Below are 16,192 nucleotides of genomic sequence, written 5' to 3'. Positions count from 1 at the left end.
TTGTTACAGCCGCCCAAGAGGGACTGAGGCCGCCCAAGAAGGACAGAGACAGCCCAGTCTGGTCTCTCTGTTCTGCCCCTCTTGTGATGGCCTTGAGTCAGTTTTCCATCTACTCTTGTTTACCGTGACCCAGCCCACCCACCAGGCCCTCACTGTGTCCTGAAATCACCACTCCGGAGTCAACAGCCGCCTCTGTCTGCTCACCTCTCCCCAGGCACCATCTCCCAGCCACCCTCTTCCTCCCTCTCTCCCTCCCTTAGCTTCCACTCTCCCTCATTGCCTTGTGCACCCTCTCCTGGTTTTTCACCCAGTGGGCTCTGGTACCTGGCCCATTGTCGGTCTCTCTGCCTCAACTGTCGATATCATCCAGGTGTCCTCTGTGTCCATGGGCAGTCCCCGGCCTGCAGGTGGATGTGCTTTTTCTTGCATGTACCCTCTGCAGTGTCCCCTCTCCTCATCCTTCTCTGTCACAGCTTCCCACCCCGACGCCCTCACTCCCGTCCTGGTCCTGCACCAGCTTCCAGGTGCACAGTGCCACACTCGCCCACCCTGCTCTCCTCTGTCCAGGGAGTTTGATCAGTTCCTCAGCCATGCCCATTGCTTCCTCGGAGCTCCAGGGTTCTCTCTGACCTTCAGGCTTTGCCCTCCCACTGTTACCTGTCGGTTGAGCTGAGACGTTACAGTGAGTCATCCAGCGCTCCCCTTGGCAGTGCTGCCATGTCCCTTCCCCTGTGCAGTCCTTCTCCAGGGTTTCTGAGCGCTCTCCTCCCTCGGCCTGGCTCATCTCCTCCTCCTTCTTTCCTAGTTAGTTCTCCATCAGCTCTCAGAGGACTGCATTCTTCAGCTGTCCTTATCGAGTGCTTGCTTAACTATGGAGGTGCTGTCCTGGATGCTGGGATCAGGAATGAGCTGTCCGGTTGGAAAGGATTGTAATTTGAGAGGGGTTGGCCAGGGAAAGCCTGGGTGAGAAGGTCAGTGCAGAGGAAAGACTTATCTAGGACAGGGGTGGGAAACCTTTTTTCTGCCAAGGGCTATCTGGGTATTTATAACATCGTTCAGGTGCCATACACAATGATCAACTTAAAAATGAACCTGGAACTTGGGCCCTTAGGTTTCAAGATGGCGGAGTAGGGAGGGAGCTTTCTGCTCTTCCAGGAGAAGATAGTTTTAAATTATTGGAGAGAGTGTAGTCTCAGGGAAGAGTTATGGAAAAAACAGCAGAGGAAACTCTACTGGGACACTCTAGAGGGAAACTCTAGAGGGACATGGTGGACCTATGTGGAGCAGCAGGAAGAGCCTAGAGGGAACGAGGCTTGAAGCCCCATGGAGGAAAGTGCACCAGGCTAACTAGAGGAGGGGAAAAAAAAGAAAGGGATGGTATGGACACTTCTCTCTCTCCCCGATCACCTTACAGAGGCATACAAGCTGATAGAGCTGGCACCGTTTTGGACATGCGTAACAGCTGCACCAGCTTGTGTCTGCACCCAGCAATCAGCTGAGCAGACTCCTGACTCGGGGTGGGGGGAATGGGGGGCCAGGGGCTTTGACTGTGTGAAGCTTCTGAACCAGGTCTCTAAAACAACAACAACAACAACAAAAACAAAAACTGAGGGTGTGTGGGAGAACTCACTGTGTGGCTGAGACTTAGAGCAGTCTCAGTTGGAGACGCCACAGTTGGGGTGGTCCTGGTTACCTGGTGAGAGACATTGCTGGAAAATCTGAACTTACACTGAGGTCTGCATAGATCCTTTGTGTGGTCTTTGGGACGGAGCATTGAATATTATACCCACTGGGGCTAGTGCTCAGGCACTGGTCTCCATCGAGAAGAGCTCAGCTGAACAGAATACACATCCCTTCTAATTAAAAAAAAAAGAGAGAAGATTCACCACACCAAAGTTGGGTGTGTTACGTTAGGCACGCCCTGGAAAACTGAACAGTTTTCTACAAGCCTCTAGAGATTCACTGAAAGCAGACAGTCCACTTATCTACAGAGTCATAGTACAACGGTAAAAGCCACCACAACAGGAAAAAAAAAAAAAAAAAGAAGAAGAAACCAACAAGTATCTCCACAAATACCAAATAACAAACGCAGCAATCCTAGAAACAAGAATAAGCAAGACCGGTTCACGACCCAGCTGCTCCTCTTCCAATCCAGCTCTCTGCTATGGCCTGGGAAAGCAGTGGAAGATGGCCTAAGTCCATGGGTCCCTGCACCCGCATGGGAGACCTGGAGGAAGCTCCTGGATCCTGGCTTTGGATCTGCGCATTTCCAACCATTGCAACCAATTGGGGAGTGAACCATTGGATGGAAGACCTCTCTCTCTCTCTCTCTCTCTCTCTCTCTCTGTCTCTCCCTCTCTCCCTCTCTCCCTCCCTCCCTCCCTCCCTCCCTCTCCCTCTCCCTCTCCCTCTCCCTCTCTCCCTCTCTCTCCCTCCCTCCCTCCCTCCCCCCCTCACCTTCTCCTCTCTCTGTGTAACTCTGACTTTCAAATAAAGAAATAAATATTAAAAAAAAAATAAGGAAGACTACATGATGCTCTCTTAAGAACACGATACTTCAGTACAAGATTATGAAGATGATCAGATAGAAGAAATGGAACTCAAAAAATTGATGATAAGATTACATAGAAGTAACCAAAAGCAAACACAGAAGCTATTGAAATCCATGCAGGACATGAAAGAAAATCTCTCCCCTGAAATTGAAATCTTAAGGAGGAATCAAAATGAAATGAAGAATTCAATAGAACATGAAATTGAGAAATTGAAGAGAGATCAAAATGAAATGAAGAATTTGATAGAATACAAATGCAGTGGAGAGCCTTAAAAACAGAATCAGTGCAGCAGAAGAGAGAATATTGGACTTCAAAGACAGAGCACAGGAAAGTATACAGTCCAACCAAAGACAAGAAGAAGAAATTAGAAATCTAAAAACACTGTTGGGAATCTACAGGATACTATGAAAACCTCCAATATTTGGGTTCTAGGAGTTCCTGAAGGCGTGGAGAGAGAGAAAGGATTAGAAGGCATTTTAGTGAAATACCAGCAGAAAACTTCTTGGGTTTGGAGAAAGAGAGGTCCAAGTACAGGAAGCACACAGAACTTCCAATAGACATGACCAGAAAAGATCCTCTCCATGACACATTGTAATCAAACTCACCACAGTGAAACATAAAGAGAAGATTCTGAAATGTACAAGAGAGAAATGCCAGATTACTTTCAGAGGATCGCCAATTAGACTCTCTGCAGACTTCTCATCAGAAACCCTGCAGGCTAGCAGAGAATGGTGAGATACAGCCCAAGTCCTAAGAGAAAAAAACTGTCATCCCAGAGTATTACACCCTGCAAAGCTCTCACTTGTGAATGAAGGTGAAATAAAGACCTTTCTCAAGAAACAGAAATTGAAAGAATTTGTCACCGCTCATCCAGCCCTGCAAAAGATGCGTTACACACAGAAACACAGTCATCAATATGAAAGAAGGTAAAGGAAGAAAATCTCTCAGTAAAAGATCAAAGGAAGTTCAAAGTATAAATTAGGAATATCTTTGGAAAAATGGCAGGGCAAAGTCACTACTTATCAATAGTCACATTGAATGTAAATGGTCTCAACTCTCCAGTTAAAAGGCATAGACTGGCTGAATGGATTGAAAAACAAAACCCATCTATTTGCTGCTTACAAGAAACACATCTTTCCAACAAACGTGCATGCAGACTGAAAGTTAAAGATTGGAAAAAGATACTCCACACCAACAGACACCAAAAAAGAGCTGGTGTAGGCATCCTAATATCAGACAAAGTAGACTTTAACCCAAAAACTGTTAAAAGAGACAAAGAAGGGCACTATATAATGATTAAGGAATCAGTTCAACAGGAAGATGTAAGTATTATAAACGTGTATGCACCTAATTACAGGGCACCTGGCTATTTAAAAGGTATGTTAAGGGACTTAAAGGGAGACTTAAGACTCCAATACAATAGTATTGTGGGACTTCCATACTCCACTTTCAGAATGGACAGATCAACCAGACAGAAAATCAACAAGAAAACAGCAGATTTAATCGACCCTGTTGACCAAATGGACCTAACAGATATCTACAGAACTATTCATCCTACAGTTGCAGAATACACATTCTTCTCAGCAGTACATGGAACTTTCTCTAGGATCGACCACGTACTAGGCCAGGAAGCAAGTCTCAGCAAATTGAAAAAAATCGACATCCTGCTCTGCATCTTCTCGGACCACCATGGAATGAAGCTGGAGATCAGCAACTCAGGAATCTCTAGAGCATTGCAGACACATGGAGACTGAACAGCATGCTCCTGAGGGAACAGGAACGAGTGGAAAGGCCCTGAGGCCTTGAACTGTGCCAGGAGTTGTAGGAGGGAGAGGGAGAGGGGAAGAGGGGAGATGGGAGCCTAGGGGTCAGGTGGGACAGAAGTTGTAGGCTCCTGTGAGAACCTCTTCTTGGTAAGATGGGAGCCATTGAGGAACTTTAAGCTGAAGAATGAGATGACCTGCCGTGGGTTTTAGCAGCATCCCTGCAGCTTCTCTGTGGAGAAAAGAATGGGGTGGGAGTGGGGAGTGGGGGCAGGGATGGTGGCAGGGAGATGGATTAATTAGCCACTCTGGGAACATCCCAAGTAAGAAATGCTGGTGTTTGGGTCAAGATGGTAGCTGGGAAAGTGCAGAGAACTTGCCAGATCTGGGTGTGTTTTGAAGGTAGAGCCAGTACGGGGCAGGTGTTGTGATGTGGTGGGTTGAGCTATGACTTGGGTACGCCAGCATCCCATATCTGAGCCCTGGTTCAAATCCTAGCTGCTCCACTTCTGATCCAGCTTCCTACAGATGCACTTGGGGAAAGCAGTGCAAGATGGTCCAGATACCTGGGCCCCTGCCTCCCATGTGGGAGACAGGATGGAGTTCTTGGCTCCCAACTTTGACCTGGCTATTTCAGCCATCTGGGGAGTGAACTAGTGGATGGAAGATCTTTGTCTGTCTCTTCTGTCTCTCCCTTGCCCTGGCTTTCTAATAAATAAGTATATAATAAATAATACAAAATAGAGTTGATAGGATGTGCTGCCAACTAGGATGCAGGGTGAGACTAAGGAGTCACCCGCGTGGCTCAGGTGGTGCTCCTGAGGGCTCTCGGACTGCCCCAGACAAGTGTTCTCATGACCCCTGTGCATCTTTGTGGTCAGCAGTCCAGCTGTAATTCAGGAATTCAGTATCTGTGTCTCACTGGAGTGAACTCAACGCAGAGCCGGGACCGTGTCTGCCTTTGTGCCGTGTGCATTGAGGGCACTCAGTAAATGCTTGTCAGACACCCAGGTGCTTAGGAACTGAGGCAGATGTTCAAGGCTGTGTTTCCTCGTGGAGCCTTCACATTCTGGTTTCCTGATGTTGAGTGATCTGTGTGTTTTAGAAAGCAGACCAAGGCTTATGAGGTGGAAATCTTGTTGCGAAAATTAAAGAACTTATACTGATTTCTCTCTGGCCCCCACTCCCACCCCCACCAATGGAAGCACGTCAAGGGTCACCCACCTCTCTGCCAAGCAGGCTTTTTCCTGAGAGGTTATTCCCCGGTCTTTCCAGCACGCTGACTGATCTGCAGAGTTCTGCCCCAGCAAGGGAGCTTGAGATTTTGATCTGAAATCTTTTCAAGGCAGATACTACATTGTGTCCCAGAGAAGTGTTCAAACTAGAACACTCTGTTGAAGACCAATTAGCTATAAAACTTGCCCTTTGAGAAAGTAAAATAAATCATGGAGTTTTTTGTTTCTAGGAACAGATAAAATTTTGGAAAATATTTACCAAAGATAATGGTATTCGATTTAGAATATTAATGTCACTTCTTTCTTTATTCTGAAAAGCTGAGATTTTTAGTGCCAAAAATAGTGTGAATATACTGTCCATGTCATTTCACATACAAAACTGCCTCATCCTTTCTTTTTAAAGTTTATTTTCATTTAGCTGGAAGATGGAGACACAGAGAGAGATCTTCCCTCTGCTGTGTCACTCCTCCACTGCCTGCAGCAGCGGGGCTGGGCCAGGTTGAAGCCAGGTGCCCTGAACTCCTTCCGGCCTCCAGTGTGGGTAGCAGAGGCCCAAGCACTTGAGCCAGAATCTGCAGCCTTCCCAGGATGCATTAGCAGGAAGCTGGAAGGGAAGGTGCTGGGATTCAAACCAGCACTCTGATTTGGGTTGTGGGCATTCCAAACAGCAGCCCACCCACCCCTTTTCTGCTCCACAACATTGGTTTTTGTATGAGTCATCTCTCCGTATAGTTTCCTAATGGGTTATTTGTAACTTTATCATTGAGTTGCAAGAACTCATGATGTTGGAGATAGTGATCTTTTGCCTCTGTCTTTGTTGCGATGTTTTCTTCTGTGCTAGTGCAGACCTTTCAGTTCAATTTGCATGGAGCATTTCACAGTACAGAAGTTGTAAATCATGATGGAAACTCTTAACAGTCTTTACTTTTATAGCTTGTGGGTAATGCTTGGAAAGAGCATACCCAATCATTATAATGTTTTCTTTCACTATTTTTTTTTAAGATTTATTTATTAATTTGAAAGTGAGAGTTACACAGAGAGAGAAGGAGAGAAAGTCTTCCATCTACTGGTTCAGTCTCCAATTGGCCACAGTGGTCAGAGCTGCGCTGGGAGCCAGGAGCTTCTTCCAGGTCTCCCAAAGCGGTTGCAGGGGCCCCAGGATTTGGGCCATCTTCTACTGCTTTTCCAGGCCACAGCAGAGAGCTGGATCGGAAACGGAGCAGCCGGGACCCGAACTGGGATGCCAGCACTCTAGGCGGTGGCTTAACCCACTACGCCACAGCGCCGGCCCATTCTTTCACTATTTTTATGGTTTTATGGGTGTAGAAGCTTCTTAGCTTGATGTAATTCCATCCATCCATTTTAGCTTTTACTGTGTGTGTTTCTGGGGTCTTATCCAAGAAGTCCTTGCCTTATGCCAATGTCTTGCTGTATTTCCCCTGTTTTCCTCTAGTAGTTTGATGGCTTCAGGTTTTAGATTTAGATCCTTGATCCATTGTGAGTTGATTTTTACATAGTATGGAAGATAGGGGTCTTGTTTCATACTTTTATACTGCAGAGATCCAATTTCCTTCTTAGAGAGAGAGGTAAACAAACCCAGATACTGAAGTGGTTAAGGACAGATTTTAAGTCACATTCAATTCAGTATGAACTGAACTCAACTTTGATTTGTATAGGCACATTAAAGGGACATTAAAGGCACATTAAAGAGGAAGTAGGGAGTTGAGTTGGGGGTTGGGGAAGATGGTGGAGGGCAGAGGAAGAGCCTAGAAGAGCCAGGAAAGTGAAATGTTAGAAAGAGAGGGAAGGGAGGGTTGGCCCATGGGAAACCCCTCTGGGGTTGCTAATGGGCAGTTGTCAAAGTTAGCTTGCACCCTCCCATAGAGGCCAGGAGACAGAGTGCTAACTGGAAGGAACAGCAGGTTGACAGTTTTCTCAGGCAGGTGCTTGAAAGGAGTCACCCTAGGGATGTGGCCTTGAGCTGTTAGAAACTGTTAATGTTTGGTCAGTCTTCAGAGGCCAGGGTTGAGGCCTGGTCAAGAAGAGGGCCTGGAGGAGCCTGGTGAGACTTTGGTCAGGAGAGAAGCTGTCAGGGTAAGCAGTGGGGTTTTAGTTTAGTTTTGTTTTTTGATTCATTTATTTGAAAGGCAGTTAGAAAGACCATTTTTTTTTTTTAAGATTTATTTATTTGAAAAGTGGAGTTAGAGAAGGAGAGACAGAGAGGCCCTTCCATCCACTGGTTCAGTCCAATGGCCACGTCTGAGCCAGGAGCATCATTCAGGTCTCCCACAAGGTGGCAGGGGGCCAAGCACTTGGGCCATCGTCCACTGATTGTTCCAGGTCAGTAGCAGGGAGCTAGATCAGAAGTGAAGCAGCCAGGACACGAACCAGGGCCTATTTGAGATGCTGATGTCACAGGTGGTGGCTTAACCTGCTATGCCATGGCACAGGCCCCGCCATTGATCTTCTGTCCACTGATTCATTCCCCAAATGGCAGCAACAGCTGGGGCTGGACCAGGCCAAACGCAGGATCCAGGAAGTCCTTCGGGTTTCCCGCATGGGTGGCAGTGGCCCAAGTGCTTGAACCATCTTCTACAGCTTTCCCAGGCCATCACCAGGGAGCTGGATCAGAAGTGACGCAGCCGGGCTTGAACTGCCACAACGCCAGCCCTGGGTTCTCCTTTTTAATGGTGCATGGGTGTCCCATACTTTGTTCATCTGTTCACCTGTTGATGGACATTTGGATTGTGTCCAGCATTGGCCATGGTAAACTGACTGTGATGAACATTCTCATTATGTCTTTCATCTCTCTTGGCTTCTCCTTGTCTAGGAGTGGAATTCCTTAGTCATCGAGCGGACGTTAAGCTAGCTGCCAAGCTTTTCCAAAGTGGTCTGTCAGTTTACACTCCCACCGGCACCTGTCCTTCCTCACATTTGTTACTGTCAGCAGGTGTGGAGTAGTATCACATTATGGTTTTAGATATCATTTCTCTTGTGACTAATCAGTGGTGACAGGCGCCTTTTCCTGTACTTCTTGGCATTCCTACAGCTTCTGTGGGCTGTCTGTTCAAGTCTTTTGGCCCTTCTTTCTGGTAGTTTTGATGGTTGATTTTCTTTCTTTCTTTTTTTTTTTATTCTTTGACAGGCAAAATTAGACAGAGAGAGAGAGAGAGAGAGACAGCGAGAAAGGTCTTCCTTCCATTGGTTCACCCCCCAAACGGCCACTACGGCTGGGGCGCTGTGCTGATCCAAAGCCAAGAGCCAGGTGCTTCCTCCTTGTCTCCCATGCAGGTGCAGGGCCCAAACACTTGGGCCATCCTCCACTGCCTTCCCAGGCCACAGCAGAGAGCTGGCCTGGAAGAGGGGCAACCGGGACAGAATCCGGCGCCCCAACCAGGACTAGAACCCGGGGTGCTGGTGCTGCAAGCGGAGGATTAGCCTAGTGAGCTGTGGCGCCGGCTGATGGTTGATTTTCATTAAAGTATTCTGGATAGGACTCTCTTTATTAGCAAAAAATGTTGAAAAATAAATGTGTGTTTGTGTATGAAAATAATGTTTTAGACTATCATTTACCAATGCATCAAAAACAAATTATTAGCAGCTAGTGTTACAGCACAGCAAGTTAAGTCTGTTTGCAACACTGGTACCCTGTGGTAGAGTACCGGTGTGAGTACTGGCTACTCTGCTTCCTATGCACCTTCTTGCTAATGTGTGGGGCAGCAGAAGAGGATGGCCCATTTACTTGGGCCTCTGCCACCCTTGTGGGAGACCTGGATGGAGTTCCTGGCTCCTGATTTTGTCCTGATGGCCGATCTGAAACCATGGGGCGGGAGTAGTATAGCAGACTCTGTGTCAGCTATGCTCTCTCTACCACTGCCTCTCTGGAGCTCTGTCTTTCAAATACAGTCTTTGCTGTTGCGGCTACTTGGGGAGTGAACCAGTAGGTGAGAGGTCTGTTTCCCTCTCTCTTTGACAGTCTACCTTTCAAACAAACAAACAAACAAACAAATCTTTGAAGGCCAGCGCCGGGGCTCACTAGGCTAATCCTCTGCCTGCTGCGCTGGCATCCTGAGTTCTAGTCCCGGTCGGGGCGCCGGATTCTGTCCCGGTTGCTCTTCTTCCAGTCCAGCTCTCTGCTGTGGCCCGGGAGTGCAGTGGAGGATGGCCCATGTCCTTGGAGCCCTGCACCCACATGGGTGAGCAGGAGGAAGCACCTGACTCCTGGCTTCGGATCAGCACTGCGTGCCAGCCGCAGTGCTCCGGCCATAGGGACCACTTGGGGGTGAACCAACGGAAAAAGGAAGACCTGTCTCTCTGTCTCTCTCTCACTGTCTAACTCAATGTGTCAAAAAAAAAAAAAAAAGTCTAGAAAGCAAAAAAAGTAAAAACTTGAGAAGAACAAGATTGGAGAGCTTACCAGTGCTTAATTTTTTATGCTGCTTAATTTTATGTCTGATTGTACAGTTACACAGTGTGGTCTTGGCATACAGATAGATGAATGAAAGGGAATAGAGAGTTTAGAAATAAGCCTAGATATATTTTAACAGTTTTTGCTGAAAGTGGTTAAGTCAATTCAGTGGAGGGAAAGAGTTTTTTAAAAATTATTATTTTATTTGAGAATCGGAGTTACAGAGAGAGAGGGAGAGACACAGGGAGATCTTCTATACTCCAGTTCGCTTCCCAAGTGGCCCCAGTGGCTAGGGCTGAGCCCGGCCAGAGCCAGGAAGTTCATCCGAGCCTCCCACGTGGGAGGAACCAGCTGCTTGAGCCTTCACTGCTGCCTCCCAAGGTCTGCACTGTAAGGAGCTGCAGTCAGGAGCCTGAGCTGCCGTCTGACCCAGGCTCTGATGTGCACGTGGTGTCTTAACTGCTGGTCCCAACACCCACCCCTTCATTTGTGCTGCAGCTGATACTCAGGGGCAGTAGAGATGACTCCTTGTAAAGTAGTCAGATGTTTGCTAAAGCTGAAAGGCAGTGCCAGGCGTCTCTTTTGGGAGGGAATTGTAGCTTGGGAGTCTTTCTAGTTACTGATCCCCAGGGTTTTAGGTGATTCAGAACTTAGGGTCTGGCAGATCTACCTAGAAAAGCCACGGGTCTTGTGGGAAGCGAAACAAACCCCAGTGTTGTTTAGGTACAGAGTGTATTGTCCTTAAGACTTTGCCTTCTGTTTTCCATTTATAAGCCAAGAATAAAACCACCAGGAAACAGAAACTAAAAATGAAACCAAAACATGTAAGAGAACATCAAAAAAATTAGAGTTGAAAGTAGTGTATCATCTTCAAGACCACAGGTGGTGGGCAGTTAAAAATCCCAAATTGGACATTTTATTGTGAGGAATAGTCCGTTGATTCTTGCCATTGTCAAAATGTGTGTTTGTCCCCATACATACACAGGCATGCCATTTGAGCAACTAAAGTGTTATGGGAGAAAGAACAATTGTGTGGGGTGGGGTATAAATGCAGGAGGGTAGGTAGGCTTGGAAAGCAGTGGAATGAAGTGCCCCATGTTAATAGTGCCGGATTCCAATACCCCATACCCAAGTCTGTATAGCAGTGCCTTCCACAGAGTGTTGTACAGGGGTCAGAGTGTTAAGTGCTTCCCAAGCATTTGGAATGATGCCTGGCACAGAGGAAGTGCTCGGTGAATGTCCACTGAAGGAGTAAATGAGCTTTGATGCTCACAGGTGGGAGAGCAGGGAGAGCCCTGCTGCTTTCCCTGCAGCCACTGCAGGGAATTTCACACCGTTCAGATGAAGGAGCCATTGTTGCGGTTGGCACCCATGCAGATAAAGCACAGCCAGTAAATGCTTCTGGAATGTATGGGTGGCTGGGCCAGACTGGAGCTTCCCATGGGAGGAGTGTGTGTGTGATTGGGGACTTTACACAGGCAGACACCTTATATTTTAGTAGGTAGGTATCTCACTGTGTCGTGGTACAAGAAAATGCTAGATGGCTCATCAGACCTCAGTATTAAGACAAAGAATGATTCAAAGACATTCTAAGCTGACAGATGGGGTGTGAATGTCATGGAAATGGAAAGCAGCAGTGGATTGAATAAAGACTGGGAGACTCTTTAAGGTTTTTCCAAGTCTGAATTTTTTGGGTCTTTGAATCTGAGTTTGAACCATAAAGTCAGGATATAAGAATAGAAGAGATGCTCTCTGGGTTATGTATCTCACCACGTCCTGACCACTGGAGTCTTCAGTCTCCAAAGTCGTCCAGAATCCTCATGTGACACATCTGAGGACTGGCAGGTGCAGTGGAACTGTCATTTCCCAACATGCTGCAAATCAGTTAGAGCAAGCAGAACAGGGACTTTGGCCACCCTTTTTTTTTTTTTTTAAAGTTATTTTTTATTTGTATGAAAGGCAGAGTTAGAGAGAGGGAGCGATCTTCCATGCACTGGCGCACTCCCCAAATGAAGAGTTAATAATTTGGTATCACTCCCCTAGTAATTCTCTGTGTTACACAGACACACACACGTTACATGTATTTCTGGTCGTACCCATGTCTCTCAGCAGGATATTGTGACCATCTTGCCATGTCTAACCCTTCTGGTTTGTATTTTAAATGACTGGTTTGGATCTCATCATATGGGTACACTGTAATTGGTTTGCTTAATCACCAGCCTATGGCCTGTAAATCCTGACACCCACTTGCCAGTAGCACCCAACAGTCCTCCCTTGCTGGTGTTTCCCACCAGGGAGTCGTCAGTCTTTTTGTCCTGGCCCCTGTGCCAGGGCCGATGATGTGCTCATTCCTGTTTCCCCAGAGGCAGCATGGCGTCTTAGTGATGGTCTGTTGCTGTAAGTGAATGGCACAGACTGGGTGAGTCCTAAGGAAAGGAGGTATATTGAGCTCTGGGTTCTCAGCCTGGGAAGTTGAGGGGTTGAGGGCCTTCTTGCTGGGGTGGGTGGGGAGGACTCTGCAGAGTGCAGAGGCAGTGCAGGGTGTCTCCTGCAAGGGGGACTTGAGTGTCCTAGCTGGGATCTCTGCGCCTCTTACAAAGCCATAATCCCATGGGACTTGGGCCCCACCCTCGTGACCTCATTTACTCTTAATTACCTCCCTGAGTCCCAGCTAGCAGAGTTGGATTGTTTCCACTCTTAACTGCCCACAATGGGAATTAGATTTCAGCATGAGTTCAGTGTGGATATTCAAAGCACAGAGCATGGAAACCACGTGTAAGCATCTAGACTTGAGGGCTGGCAAGAAGAACGTTTGGAGTTTGAGGAACTGGGGTGGTGATTGGGTATACTTGTATTACTTGGTATATATTGGGTAGATTTGCACCTGCTACCTTTTGGTTGAATGTGCATCCCTGGCTGTGTCAAGTGTATTCTCCTGCTGAGTCCCAGACACCTGCCAGGCTCTGTGCGCCGTGAGCAGGCTGCCCTCTCCAACCTCCCCTGCCAGTCCTGCAGCCTGTCTGCTGCGGGAGTGCCGACATCCGTTCCCCGCCTTCTTGCTGCTCCTCCTCCTGTCTGGAGCGCCTTCTGTACAGCCGACTTATCCTGCTCCCCAGAGCCCAGCCCGGCCGTCACCTCCTCCAGAGCCCATCCCTTCTTCACGGGCGTCCTCGGTGTTAGCATAGCCTTCATTTCTCAGTTATTTTGTGCATGCTTGTTTGGTTGAGAGACAGCCCTCATTCTCTGCTTAACTGTCCAGATGTCTACAGTGACCAGGACAGGGTCAGGGTTGAATCAGGAGGTGGGAACTCAATCCAAGTCTCCCCCATAGGGCGGCAGGAATTCAATTCCTTGTGCTGTCACTGCTGCCTCCCAGGGTCTGTGCTGGCAGAAAGCTGAAATCGGGAGCTGGAGCGGGCTCTTGAACCCGGGTCACTGATGTGGGACACAGGCGTCCTCCACAGGGGCTCAGCACTAGACCAAACGCCTGTTCCCCTCTTCATCTCCTCCCCAGCACATGCTACATTTCTTAAAACGTCTAAGAATTTGTTCCATTTTTTATTTTATATATTTTTCTGTGACTTGTATGTGTGTTTTTTTTTCTTCCCAGAAACCTTTTGTTTAAGGAATTCAAACTTCATGCATTTCATAAGTACAACCTCAGGAACATAGTGATTCTTCCCATTGTACTCACCCTGCCACCCACACTCCCACCCTCTTCCTCCTCCATGTCCTATTCCCATTCTTATTTTTTACTAAAGTCTATTTTCAATTCACTTTATACAAATATGAATAACTATACTAAGAGTCCAACAAATAATATGGGAAAAAAATGTTCCTCAGCAGTTGAGACAAGGGCTATTCAAAGTTGTCGCATCTCAAAGTGTCAGTTTCATTTTTGTAGATTACCTTTTAGGAGCTCTATTAGTTTCCACAGATCAGGGAGAACATATGGTGTTTGTCCTTTTGGGACTGGTTTATTTCACTAAGTGTGATGTTTTATGTTTCCATCCCAAGAACTTGTTTTTGTTTTTGTTTTTTTTTGATATTTATTCTATTTATTGAAGACATAGTTACAGAGGTAGAGCCAGAGAGAGCCAGAGAGAGCCAGAGAGAGAGAGAGAGAGAGAGAGAGATGTCTTTCATCTGCAGTTTCAGTCCCTAAATGGCTGCAATGGCCAGAGCTGAGCTGATCCAAAGCCAGGAGCCAGGAGCCAGGAGCTTCTTCCGGGTCTCTCATATGGGTGCAGGAGCTTAAGGACTTGGGCCATCTTCTGCTGTTTTCCCAGGCCATTGGAAGTGGAGCAGATGGGACTCGAACTGGCGCCCATATGGGATGTCGGCACTGCAGGCTGGGTTTAACCCATTATGCCACAGCATTGGCCCCAAGAGTTTATTTTTCAAATTTTTTATTTTCATTTTATTTGAAAGGCAGGATGAGAAAGATCTTCTGTCTCCTATTCACTCCCCAAATACCCCCAATAACCAAGGCTGGGCCAGGTTGAAGCCTGATGTCAGAATTCCACTCAGTCCTCCCATGGGAGTGGCTGGAACCCAAGTTCTTGAGCTGTCACCTGATGCCTCCCAGAGTGCACATTCGCAGGAAGCTGGATGGGAAGGAAGCGAGAACTTGAACCAGCTGCTCTGATATGAACACAGATGTACCAAGCAGCAGCTTAACTGCTGTGCCGAGCACCTGTCCTTGTCCTCATCTTCTGCTTATCTGTGCCTCTGTCCTTTCTCTTTCGCTCCTCTGTATCACCAGGGCCTAGCACATGGCAGACAATACGTGTTGCTTGCCTAAACCAATAGTATTGAGTATTCCTGAGTCGACAGCAGTAGAAACTCCTCTCTGTGGTCCAAGGGGGCAGAAATGAATCCAAGTTTGTACTTCCAGAGGGAGGTGATTGATCAGCTTTTCAGTAAGGTTCCACAGCAGTGCGGCAAGTGTCTTCCTTGCGCGAGTTGTAGAACAGGGGCTGTGATACTGTTGAAACAGTTCCTGCGCTGGCTGTTGAAGCTGACTGGATCCTTTCCCCTGCTTCTTCCCAGCCTTCAAAATGGGAGGACATGAAGTCACTAGTCCACCCTTCTTGTGTCAGCGGCAGATACAGCTTTCGCCACTAGGTGGCACTGGGTGATCCCTTTGAAATCATTTCTCAAACCCCTAGCACTTACACCCCTAGCATACACTGGAAACAGAAGTTTCAAGACAGTTTTAGGCTTTACTGCCTGAAGTGCAAGCTGATATTTTCTATTTAACCCTAGCCTAGAGTTTTTTTTTTTCTTTTTCTTTTTTCTTTTTTGACAGGCAGAGTGGACAGTGAGAGAGAAAGACAGAGAGAAAGGTCTTCCTTTGCCGTTGGTTCACCCTCCAATGGCAGCCGTGGCCGGCACACCACACTGATCCAAAGGCAGGAGCCAGGTGCTTCTCCTGGTCTCCCATGGGGTGCAGGGCCCAAGCACTTGGGCCATCCTCCACGGCATTCCCTGGCCACAGCAGAGAGCTGGCCTGGAAGAGGGGCAACCTGGACAGAATCCGGCGCCCCGACCGGGACTAGAACCTGGTGTGCCGGCGCCGCAAGGCAGAGGATTAGCCTGTTGAGCCACGGCGCTGGCCCTCTAGCCTAGAGTTTTTAAAAATGTGTATTTGAAAACTATTAAGCTGATTTTTTACAATGTTTGAGTCACAACTCAGTGCCTGACAAGCACTGTTTTAGAAGAAGTTCAACGTTGCAGTGTGGTCCGCTCTTTTCCCTTGGGCAGTCTGGGCTTATAGAGAAAAGTGTGTCCATTAGTGAGTGCTCTGCCTCTTTTTGTGTTGAGTTGAGGCATTGAGAAGCTGAATGTAGATGCTTCTTTATGGATGTCTGTGGGTGTGCAGATGTTAGAGGCTGTGGGAGACGTGCTTATGTAGAACTTGGCACCTAGGCCCTGTTGTAGTCAAGGTACAGGTTAAGTCTTGTTAGTAGAGAAAAAGCAGGGAAGAGATGGGTACGTGCTTTTGGGAGCTTGGAGTCTCTCCGTAGACTCACCATAGAGCACACACCCCCCTTAAATGTCAGCTTGCTCATCAGGCAACACGGACACGTGATGTTGCGCTGGACAGCAGTGAGGAGGCTGAGGCCGTGAGTACCAGAAGCTTGACTCAGGTTGGCTGAAATAGTCAAGACATTGATTGATTGTCTCACACAATAAGCACCGGGAGAACTGGCTGCAGGCCCACAGAAGCTG

General features: G+C 47.5%; 1 protein-coding gene across 1 annotated transcript in view; it reads left to right on the top strand.

Annotated features, from left to right (window-relative positions):
• LOC138843237 (leucine carboxyl methyltransferase 1-like) overlaps positions 1 to 16,192 on the top strand; it is a 43,030-nt gene that overhangs the window by 3,220 nt on the left and 23,618 nt on the right. The gene's annotated exons all lie outside the window — the stretch shown is intronic.

Source organism: Oryctolagus cuniculus, chromosome 19 (genome assembly GCF_964237555.1).
Source record: "Oryctolagus cuniculus chromosome 19, mOryCun1.1, whole genome shotgun sequence".
Taxonomy (NCBI): domain Eukaryota; kingdom Metazoa; phylum Chordata; class Mammalia; order Lagomorpha; family Leporidae; genus Oryctolagus; species Oryctolagus cuniculus.
The sequence above is the reverse complement of the archived record's forward strand: the minus strand, read 5'-3'. Positions and strand labels throughout refer to the sequence as shown.